This window comes from Syngnathus acus, chromosome 10 (assembly GCF_901709675.1).
Source record: "Syngnathus acus chromosome 10, fSynAcu1.2, whole genome shotgun sequence".
NCBI lineage: Eukaryota > Metazoa > Chordata > Actinopteri > Syngnathiformes > Syngnathidae > Syngnathus > Syngnathus acus.
The window spans coordinates 24,733,574-24,744,942 of NC_051095.1; positions in this window are offsets into that span (position 1 = coordinate 24,733,574).

Genomic DNA, 11,369 nt, shown 5'->3' on the forward strand with positions numbered 1-11,369 from the left:
AAAGGCGTGGACAAGTTTTTCCGCATCCTACAGTGACAGGGCTTGGCTATATTTGTGAGGCGAAAGAATGATGTTTTGCATTCGCACGCCGAGGTTGGTGACGGTGGATGACAGTGGGATGATCTGACCAGAGAAAGTGATGGTTGTTATTGGAGATGATTTGACCTAGTGTGGAGTGCGAGGAGGATGGCTTCTGTTATGCAACTGTTTAATTGCAGGAAGTTTTCTCTCATTCATGCCTTTATCTCCTCCAGGCAGATGGTGAGTGCAGTTGAGGTTGAATAAGGTGTTTGGTCCAGTTTTATGTAGAGCTGTGTGTCATCAGCATAGCAATGGTAGGACAAAACATCCTTGCTGATGACACGGCCGAGGGGTAACATGTACAGGGTGAAGAGAGTGGGACCGAGTACAGATCCTTGGGGGACACCACAGGTGACAGGCTGAGTCCGGGACTTTGCACCTCCCAAGGATACGCACTCGGTTCGTTCGGAGAGATAGGTTATGAACCATTCCAGAGCGGTGTTGCAGGGTCCGATGGTGGAGTAAAGGCGGTTTTGTCACGCCCGTGCCAGATCACACTCGGCCGGCAACTTCCCTCAGCCACACCCCTTTCGTTACCGTAATGTCTGTCACCTGCTTCCTCTTGTTACCTTGTGTATTTAAGCCCTGCCCGTCTGTTTCTCCCTGTCGGTGTCTACTGTTGTGTTCCATTCCTGTCCACGCCCAGTGTTCCTGTCGTCTAGTTTCATGCGATAGATGGTTTTCTCAACTTCCTGCTGTGTAGTGGGGGAAAAGCAGTCCAGAGGCTGTGGGCTGGCAGTCAGAACGGATGGAGTGGAGGCAGCAGAGAGGGAAGAGCGAATATTATCTATTTTCGTTCTGAAGAACGAAAGGAAGTTGTTGCGTTGTTCAATTGTTGTTCTATTTGTGGGAGTTTGCGGTTTCAGGTAGTGGTTTATAGTTGAGAAAAGCTGCTTCGAGTTGCCAAGACTGTTTTTGATGATATAAGAGTAGAACTTTGCTTGTGCCTACCTGAGCGACTTAGAGTAGGCCTTTTGATGGTCCTTGATGGCCTTTTTGTGGACTATACGTCCCGAGACACGCCCAGCCGCCTTCATTTTCCGGAGCTCGCTGGTGAACCAGGGAGCTGATTGAGAAAAGGAGACAGTTCAAGTTTGTAATGGGGCATGGGTGTCCAGAACACTGCTCAGGGATGTGCTGTAGAATGCAGATGAATGGGTGGCAGAGCACAGATGATTGAGGTCTGTAGTTAGGGTGTCCGGCTTTATGCGTTTGAGGTTTCTGAAATGTATTTGCCCCTCTGGTTTAGTGTGGGAGGGGGGGAAAGGCAGAGCCATGGAAATGACCTTGTGGTCGGACACTCCCATGTCATAGGCAACTAGGTTGCTGACCGGGGTGGTGGTGTCAGTGATGACCAAGTCCAGTGTGTGGCCCTTCCTATGAGTAGGGACATGGACATGTTGTTAGAGGTGGAGGCAGTCAAGGAGTTGCATGAATTCACGGGCAAACGGGCAGGAAGGCTTATCTACATGGATATTTATGTCGCAGAGAATTACAACATTTGAAGATGAAGTGCAGAGTGATGTGAGAAGGTCATGTATTTCTGAGATGATTTGTTTGAGTTTGGGTGGCCAATAGATGAGTAGTAGTGTCAAGGGAAAAAGTGGTCTACATTTAACAGCATTTGTGTAGTGTGGTAATTCTGAGGTTGGACACTTTGCATTGTTTGCCAAGGTAAACCATCCATCCATTTTCTGTACCGCTTTATCCCCACTGGGGGTCGTGGGCGTGCTGGAGCCTATCCCAGCAGTCATCCGGTAGTAGGCGGGGGACACCCTGAATCGGTTGCCAGCCAATCGCAGGGCACACAGAGACGAACAACCATCCACACTCTCATTCACACCTAGGGGCAATTTCGAGTGCTAAATCGGCCTACCAAGCATGTTTTTGGAATGTGGGAGAAAACCGTAGTGCCCGGAGAAAACCCACGCGGGCACGGGCAGAACATGCAAACTCCACACAGGGAGCGTCGGAGGTGGAATCGAACCGGCACCCTCTTAACTGTGAGGCGGTCATGTTCAGTGTTCCAGCGGGCCGCCCAACAACAAGAAACACTGTGTTGGAAATTTCAATGCATTGGTATTCTCAATAACGCATATACTGTTTTTACTTCGCGGGGTTTTTTTTTTCGCGGGTGGTTCTGGAACCGTGAAAAACGAGTGATCACTATATATATATATATATATATATATATTTATATATAAATATATATATATATATATATATGAATTGATTAGCAATATATGTACACACACCCACACACAGATGAGTTGATTTATTTAATCCTCACAGTAACTTGGAACTTGCTCGAGACTTAAGGTTTACAACTTAAAACTTGATTGTGACATACTCATACCTCTGCATATTACACCATTAAAAATAATATAGATGACCATGTCCGCGATTGCCAGGGTGTGCAACAGTTGACATCTATTAGTCCTCGGGTCGATATACCTCGCAGGTGATTACCATGGTCTCACGGCAGGCAAATCATTTAGTACGTAGCATATCATTGCCCCTTCACTGAACTCGTGGTGCCTATACCATCTTATTATTTCAATGTCCAATGTTTTTATATTCCACTTCAAGGATGCTGTCTGGCTACAGACCAAAGTTGGAACAGAGAAGTGTTTCTCACATCGTGCCTGTTTGTGAGCAGAGATGTGGGAAGTAATATATATTCACATGACACATATTGTGGTCGCTGGTGCCAAGAGCTCTTGGTATAATTTACTTGGAAATGTGTTTAGTGCTTCAGTGCTGCAAAAGCTAATGGGATTTTACAGTCTGACAAATCTATTTCAAACTCTTGAAACTCATTTGAAATTATAATCCATCACACTGGTAGACTAACTTATATCATTTCATACTAATGCACTGCAGATGTAAAATGTACACAGGTGAAAAAAATGTCTCAGCAATCTTTATGATCAAACGGCTCACCATAGCTACCCTGCAAAATTCAATAGGTCAGTACCTTTTGATGCTAAGCCTTGAGGACATGGAAATGTTTGTCCCCAAGTAATCACAGAGATGTGGCCTCAACTAATTATGAAGGACATCTTCTAAAGCAGCCATATGTTTACATATCTAGCAAATACCACCACCAGAGTGCAAACATGTTTGTTTAGAAAATTTTATGGATTATAAAGTTGTGTGTAAATGTAATTTGTACTCATATCTAGAACATAGTTGACTACAACAATCAAATTAACAAGTGTTCATTTTAGTAATAATGTCTATTTGTGATGATGACTCACTCACATTCATACCTATGGAAAATATAATGACCTGTCTAATCTTTGAGGTCACTGCAATTGCCTCTGTTGCTTTGCAGCAGAAAGACATGGACCATAAAAAAATTTTGGGGGAGTTTTTCAAAGTGTTTCCAACAATAGAACAGAGGAAGAGTTTGAGCAAATCTATAAACAGGCTTCAGAGATGGCTGCATCAGATTCCAGGTAAAGCCATAGGAGGAAAATTCATCAGCGTTAAAGATTACTGCCACGACAGCGACTGCTAACCAGACTTTCTCTACTGTGTAAGCGTATTCTTGTGTTAAAGTGTATTACGTTTTAGTGGCCGCACTGACAAGAGCTACAGAGATGCTTTGGAGGAAAAAATAATTCCACATCAGACATGAATTCCCTGACAGTCCCAGAAAAAACAGCAAGCATTCCAACAGGGAAATTGCAAGCTGCAAATTAACTATGCCAACATTAAAGAGGAAGAAAAATTGGAGACGGAACTTGTCATACACATCCCGTTCATCAGTCAGTGTGACATCTATTCTTTCCCTGATCTAAAAAAAACAAAAAACATCTTTGCACATTTTCCCTAACTGCACTGAGCTGCTGAAGACGTACGGCAAATTTTCAGTGTCTAAAGCAAATGTGGAACGTTCCTTTGATATATTAAAGCTATTTAAAACAAAAATGTGCACCTTTATCCAAGAGGAGAAGTTCTCAGAGCTTCTTTTAACGGCAATTGAGAAGGACATTCCAATCAACTGAAATGAAGTCATTGACATTTTTAAAAGCACGGGCAACAGGAGGATTCTTCTATAACTTTTGACAAAATGGACCCACATACACACTCTATCAGTTTTTACCATTATAACGTGTGGTATTTATCCACTTTGTTTGCAAATGCACAGTTACACTTATATGCCTGCAACAGCTCTTGGTGTGTAGCATCAATATTTTCTGTGGTCAGCTTTTGCTGTGCTTGGTTCCAGCAGTGTGCCTCTCAGCATGGAGTCTCCAAACTTGTATTTATACAGCAGCTAAGTCCCTGCATATTTGTGCTGACATCACTCTTGTCTCCTCGACTACGCTCTAAAATGTGTTTCATGTAGTTCATTCAAACTCTGCTATTTAAAATGGGACAATGTAGTTGATTAGATCGTGAAAAATTATTTAGACATTATTTTACTTTGACATCAAGTTTGATTTAGATGTAACTAAATGTAAGTCCAAAGGAAAAATGTTTGTTTGATGTTACTGAACTCATAAAATTGTTATGCAAAATAATTAAGCCATACACATTTATACCGTACACAAAAAAGTTAGTTTTAATTGTACACACACACAGACACAAACACTGAATAAAGTGCATCACAGCAATGAGGAAAGTATGTGCTTGGGAATCGAGAGACGAAAATTGACCCAGCTAGGCTGTATCACATACCCTGGGGAGTGGTTTAATCAATAATGCAGCAAACTGCAATACATCCGTTCTGTTTCATGCTTTTGTCCCATGCGGAACCATTTCTATTTTTTACCCATAAATGTAACCACCGGGAAAGCCCGTGTGTAGCAATGACTAAACCTTGCAATAAAAACAGCGTCATTTATTTCATTAATCCTGGGTTGGTTCAAGTCTGTGTGCTTACATGGGTCATTCTGAGCCGTCTTTTGAACGGATGAATGTTTCATACCATTTTGGCTGTCTCATAAGTACTGTGCAGCAGATCTCTCATAAACATTGGCTACACATAAAAATTATAAAAATGTATTATAGTATACATTACCACTTTGTATTTTGAGCTAGCTGGCTATTTTGTGAGACCAATTATCAATTATAATTCAATTATCACTATTATTTGTGTGTAAATTAATTAGAGTACCGTAATTTTCGAACTATAAGTCGCGTTTTTTTTCATAGTTTGGGTGGGGGGGCGACTTATACTCAGGAGCGACTTATATATGTTTTTTTTTCCAAAACATTTCCAAAAAAAAAAAATAAAAAGTGAAACCGCGATAAACGAACCGCAATGTAGCAAGGGATTACTGTAATTTGAATTTCAAGTGACGACAGCAGCGCAACATCGCGTCAGCAGCAGCTCCGTCGAGTCAATCTTTGTCCTTTATGTAATCAACCACCGCGCTGCTGACGCGGCGTCGCGCTGCCTCGTCGTTATTCCACAGATCTACTATATAACTATATTGTAGCGTTAACAAAGTTCAAGGAAAGACGTGGGTTTGGTAAACGGCTCTTTATTTAACAAAGCAAACTTACAGGCGTGTGGCGGCGTGGACTTCCAGCCACGGAAATGGAAGAGAGCTCCATAGAATAGTACCGGGCGTGCGTAAAAGCCATGACCGAGCCCCATCCACCGTCCCCGGACAGCCACCCGGCCGAGCGCCGGCCCTCGACTTCCATCCACGGAGGTGAAAGACAGCTCGGTAGAGTAGGACCGGGCGTGCGTAAAAGCATTGTCCGAGCCCCATCCACTGTCCCTGGACAGCCACCCGGCTGAGCGCCGGCCCCCGACTTCAATCCACGGAAGTGAAAGAGAGCTCCGTCGAGTCAATCTTTGTCCTTTATGTAAACAACCGCCGCGCTGCTGACGCGCGGTCGCGCTGCTGACGCGCGGTCGCGCTGCTGACGCGCGGTCGCGCTGCTGACGCGGCGTCGCGGTCGCGACCGCGCGTCAGCAGCGCGGCGGTTGTTTACATAAAGGACAAAGATTGACTCGACGGAGCTCTCTTTCACTTCCGTGGATTGAAGTCGGGGGCCGGCGCTCGGCGGGTGCCTGTCCAGGGACGGTGGATGGGGCTCGGACAATGCTTTTACGCACGCCCGGTCCTACTCCTGTAAGTTTGTTTTGTTAAATAAAGAGCCGTTTACCAAACCCACGTCTTTCCTTGAACTTTGTTAACGCTACAATATAGTTATATAGTAGATCTGTGGAATAACGACGAGGCTGACGTCAGGGCGCACGCGCGGCGATGTTGACAAAGGACGAGGAATTTGATCAATGGATTTAATGATTTAGAGTGCACAGATGGTTTGATAACATTATTGCTTATATAATAGTTATTTGATATATAATTTATATATCGTTATATGGGCCTGTGGAATATTTTGAAATGCAACCGCCATCAGCTGCGCGCACCCGGCCGGCATTGTTGACATAAAGGACGATCGATTGATTTAATGAATTGGAGTGACACAGATGGTTTTATAAACTTGTTATTTACGTAATAGTTTTTTGAATAACTCTGAATTTTACGTGAGGGCCGTTCTCAGCTCTTAGTTTGTGTTTATGTCACGTTAGCATACCTATCGTTTAGCCTGTTGTTGCTCGTTCATGACTGTTCTTGGTGTTGGATTTTGTCGAATAAATTATACTCCGGAGCGGTTTATATATGTTTTTTTTCACTTTTTTGGGCCTTTTATGGCTGGTGCGACTTATACTCCGGTGCGACTTATAGTCCGAAAATTACGGTATGTTGATAATTTTATTTATGGTGTACAGTCTGGAATTAATTTATTGCACCAAATATTAATTCCAAAATTTATATATCCATCCATCCATCCATTTTCTGTATCGCTTAGTCCCCACGGGGGTCGCGGGTGTGCTGGAACCTATCCCACCGTCATCGGGCAGGAGGCGGGGGACACCCTGAACCGGTTGCCAGCCAATCGCAGAGCACACAGAGACAAACAACCATTCGCACTCGCACTCACACCTTGGGACAATTTGGAGTGCTCAATCAGCCTACCAAGCATGTTTTTGGGATGTGGGAGGAAACCGGAGTGCCAGGAGAAAACCCACGCAAAATTTATATAAAGAAAATAAAAATCTTATTGATCCAAAAGTAGTGCTCTCCCACCATAGATTTAAAACATTTGACATACATAACACACAGGCCAAAGCATATAGTTAAAGATCCTTATTACTGTAGCTAGGTCGGCCATTCTTATTGTCCATGCGCCGAGACGCGCGCGCACAACACACGTCCACGTAGCAGGCATCAGCACAAGTCAGAGGAGCCCCTTGACCTGATGAGCCGGCATCTGCTGTAGCCTAGTCCACCTCCCTTCACTGTGGTTAGGTTGGCATAGTAAAAAAATGCTTTTGGGGACTTCAGAGTGCCGATTTGACCAAGGCACATGAAGAAATGACCACCTGCAACGTTTGGTTGCTATTGCTCCAATAGCATTTTCAGGCTGCGCTGAGCACCATGGACAAACGATCAGGAAAGCGGATAGATCCGCGCAGTATATAGTGCAGCACCATGGAAAACTCCACATCGTGTGGGGCTCAATGCTATGGATAGCTCTGCGCCGTAGATAGTGCAGCCTCGTGAATAGCTTTCACACGCTTTCAGCTATAGCAGACGTGTTCAAAGTCCGGCCCGCGGGCCAAATCCGGCCCCCAGTCAGATTTAATACAGCCTGCTGCTTCGGTCTTATAATGTATTATTTATGGCCCGCCTGCACTGTCAAACTGAATAAAAAAATCATGAAACTTGAAACTGTAATTCCTCCTATTACCAAAAGGTGGCAACACCACCCCTCTCCTCTCATTTCTGCCATGGCGACTGCAAAGAAAACGAGGAAAGTTGACATTGAGGGCCGTCGCTTTCATGAGAAATTGGAATTACAATACTTCACTGAAAATCAAGGCAATTGTGTTTGTCTCATTTCTAAAGAGACGGACGGTTGCCTTGTTTAAGGATTTCAACCTAGAGAGACACTATCAGACTAAATATGCTAACACATACGACAAGCTAACAGGGAGTGACCGCGCTGATCAAGTGAAGCAGCTCCAAGCTGAACTGGCATCACAACAGTGATTCTTCACGCGGGGCTGGAAGTCAAAAGTAAATCAAAAGTAAATATTACTTAATATTAAATATTACGAAGTGGCCATGTTAATACTGTTGATGTTATGAACCTGTAGACGTGACACAAACTATTACTTTCTGAAATATATTGTAAATGACAAGAGCATAATTCACTTGTTTTAAGTTTTAATAATAACAGCCAACTTTTCATTACTTATAACTCCTGTTTAAAATGTTCATGAGGCAAAAATAATTTTAAACTCGTGTAAATTTAAGGTATTTCATACAGTTTGTTCAATGTTATCTGACTCTGCAGATATGAATGAAAGGCAGAATTTGTGTTTTTAGAGTTGTTCACATCTGCTTGAGTGGCTTATATTTGGTTATTTTGTCATTTAAAAATAAAGACAATTGGGACAATGAAATTTGTTTTATAACAGTGTGTATTTGCATGAAATTTTTGTTGTTAAAAAATGTCCGAAAAAACGATTGGCCCCCAATATCAAATATCAAATCTGGCCCTCCTTGCAAAAGGTTTGGACACCCCTCGGCTATAGGGAAGTGTTCTTGCTATACAGCACCGCGGACATGGTTCATGAACTTTTTGATTGTTAGGGACTAACGCAATTTTGATTTTAGATGTTTGCACAACTTGAGAATAAGAATGTGTAAAAGTGGTCTCACTGCAAAAGTGTTTTTGCTAATTCAGCACCGTGGACAGCTCTTCTGAACTTTAATTCTGTTAGGGACTACGGCAATTGGGATTTTTTTATGCAGTCTTTCAAATCCCCTGCTTTGTGCTCGGTAGCTTGCTTCATAAACTATCTCTAGTACAGCTAGACAATATTGAAATATAGAGGGAACTATGATCCAGGGGCACTGTTGACCCGCATGCTTCAGGAAATACGTATGTTAGCTTTACTAGCTACAGTGTGGTTGCAAATTTTGTATTTTCCTTTTAAAATATCTAAATCAATATTATGTGGGGCCCATGGTGGTTTTGGGGACATTTGAATGGACATTCATAATCACCCGAGTGTGGGGCCCATGGTGGTTTTTGGGACATTTGAATGGACATTCATACTCACCCGCCATGTTAATTATTTTTTTTGAATTACTTTGTGAATGTTTCTGAACACGTTATATGCAAATAGTATTGTAGTGTATCACTGGCTAGTATTTGGGGATTTCAATAAGGCACCTGGGACAACTAAGGGGGGGTCCTCTGTAACCGTAAGTTAGGAGACAGTGAGCGGGAGTTTCGCCAGGTCTTGACTGTAAATGCCACTGTTGTGCTGTATGTTTCAGTAAATTTATTATTTTGACAACAAACCCCGCGTGTGTGGAGTGATTTGCGTCCATGCGTGCGACAATTAACTAAATGAAACCAGATTAAAAGAAAAAGTATTTAAAAGCAACTTAAACCTCAGTAATTCATTACTCTACACAGCATAATATTGAAAAGAAAAGCAAGTTCTAGTAATATGTAAGTACTGTGACTTGCAAGAGCAGTTGGAGCACACTGGTAATGTGGTGGTACACATTTCTGCCATCTCTGCAGCCAGTATGAAGGATAACTGAAGCACATTAAGGAACAGGATCCCCGATAGAAAAAATTAAATCAAATTTGTTGTGTTAATACTGGTAAGGAGATAGGTGTAGGATGTAAAGCTGTGTTCAAGCAGTGTGACACAGAGCAATAGGTTAGGACTGAGTGATTGGCTATGTAGCTACATTTCTGCACTAATGTATGTTGGGACATAGGTCATGGTAATACATTTTTTGTCTGGTTGCAGTGTCTGTGCTTGTGACTGCAACCATTTATCATTATGTAATGTGTCTCATGCTGCTTATTTCCAACCCTTGAGCTGGTTATTATTGAGCAAAATATTCAAAATTGGACAGTAAAATATTTAATATACACCATCAACACATGAATTGCATCAATATTCTCAGACTCTATAATCTCACAGTAAATCCATCAGTAAAAGTTAGATGCTATAATTCAAAAGCACCAAAATGAGATTTGTGACAAAGACTCACGCTCAACATCGCTGTCAACTTCAAACTGATTTATAACTCTAATAATCAAATTCCTTGTGAAAATACAGTGAGTGATTATCTTGGAGAAGCCTGCGGTATTCATATGATGGCTTTACTGAGCACTCTCAAGTCTGCACTAATCAATATTATTATATGAATAATTGATTCCATGACCGTGTAAAAGTACCACTAAGAATTATGCAGGTTGTCATCTTTAAGACCTTTCTGTTATTTAAAACAAACAAATAAATAAAAAGTTAAACGTAAATTAGATGTAAATATTTTTTCCTTCTCCTAGTTAGTCTGCAAAATGAGTTTTGTGTGAAACAAAAAATAGCTAATGCACGACTAATGAGTTTAAATACACAGTGATACACACATACTGAGGTGCAAAGAATGCTCAAAGAGGGTGTGTTGTTGACAGGTGAGACAAAACATTAATCCAGACAACAACGTGATATGATACCCTGGAGCTCTCACGTACCGGTCCTTCAAATTTCATGAGAAGCATTAGTCGGAGTACTTAATTGGAGATTACTGCACAAATTGAAACATGCACAACTTAATCTTATATTAAACCATTCTCATTCTGTTAAGAACTGCAGGCGGATCATAAGACATTCCAGTCCAGCTAGCAATGATCTCTTGAAGATTTGAGCCAGATTTTTACTGCTCCATCTCCATGCAGAACAATTTGGACAAAAGTCAACCGATGTCACAAAATTATTTGTCAAATTTGGCATCTTCCTACGACCTCTTTCAATGAGAAACACTGAACTGAGACGGACATGCTAACTAGTGCTCCACCTATTTTTGAGGCACAGAACTAAGATCGAAACTCTATAACGACTTATGTTTATGACTCAAAAGTGAATCCTTTTGCATAGATTGCATACGACATGTTAAATCTTTTTTTTCCTCAAAACGTGAGCAATCACTGAATATACATGAATGACGTGCAGGCTCGATCAAAATAAGTGACCAAACTAAAAATGTGCATACCAAAATAAACATGCACCTGCACAAGCACACACACATGCACATGCACGCACGCACGCACACACACACACACACACACACACACACACACACACACACACACACACACACACACACACACACACACACACACACACACATTCACAGAAATGCATACACACTCACATA